Source organism: Pinus tabuliformis, chromosome 4_2, assembly GCF_031772625.1.
Source record: "Pinus tabuliformis cultivar Carrire ecotype Pingquan chromosome 4_2, CPIR1, whole genome shotgun sequence".
Lineage (NCBI taxonomy): Eukaryota > Viridiplantae > Streptophyta > Pinopsida > Pinales > Pinaceae > Pinus > Pinus tabuliformis.
In genome coordinates this window covers 203,618,061-203,619,303 of record NC_142304.1, presented here as the reverse complement: position 1 = coordinate 203,619,303, position 1,243 = coordinate 203,618,061, and positions in this window count along the sequence as shown.

Below are 1,243 nucleotides of genomic sequence, written 5' to 3'. Positions count from 1 at the left end.
GGTGTTATCGGACCCTGACCATCGAGAAGAGTGATTGCGATAATGCGATGGATCATGGACCATCGAATCGAGAGTCCAGATCGATGGTCCAGATCTTAATCGCTGATCGCTAATCGGCAAAGTCAAATGACAGCGACAAAGGAATGGGACATAGTGATATGCCGATAGCAATGTCGCCAATAGGATGATGCCGATGAAGCGATATAGCTGATAACTGCCAATCGATGATCGGAGATCGGGCTGATCACTTATTGGAGATTGGAGAAGGCAGAGATCGACGCAGTAGAATGGTGATGGGCGAAGAGGCAGACCCGACAGTATATATAGGTCTAGGATCCAGGTTTATAAAGTTTGAAGTCTGGATATTGCTTCAGAGCGGGGTTTTCCTTTATTCCTTTGTATTTCGATAATTGTATGGTTTCGTGGTTTTTAAAGAAAAACCAAAAGAATGTGTGGTCCATGGTTTAAAGGCTTAGAGTCTCAATACTGCTTCCAATAGACTTGTGGGCCCATAACCCACAGGTTGAGGATCGAATATTTATAAATGAAAAGGGATTTTGGCTATACCCCTAAATCTATTTTCGTCAAGTGGTTTCAGAGAAGAAGAAGATTCTACGGAAGGAGGTGCAAATTTAAAGAGGTACAGTTGTGTTAGAGCTGGAGAGTTTGTGATCTTACTATCATGAAGAGAACGATAGTGGAAGGTGAGAAGACTTGCAGCAAGCTAGAGCAAGGTGTGCTCAATTGGTTCTAGAGAAGAGAACGAGAAGGTTGCAAAAAGACCGAGTGAGGAGGGCTTGGTGAGGTATCATGTAGCAGAGGAAGACTATTAATGCAGAGGTTGGTTGCAGCTCACAGAAGATCATGAAGGCAGTTCCACTGAAAGTGGGTAGAATTGTTAATGACAAGGAGAAGCATATGACCAGGAGGTCATAATTTTTTTTGCCTCGGGAGTCTAATGTAGGAGCATCTAACCCTCCCTTAATTAAAGGAGGAATCCAAAGTGGGGAAGGAGGAGATGTAGACCATTGAGCAAAACAAGGACAATTATGTTTAAACAGAGCTAAAATAATGGAAATAATAAAGTCTCGAGAAGACTTTAGTTAATGTAATCTGCCATATGTATTATATCGCGAGCTTTAGGGCTTTAGTTGAGAGATTTGAGGAAAGGATATGATCGGATCCTTCCAGTGATCCAATCCAATGTTTCCTTATATATATATATATATATCTATATATATAT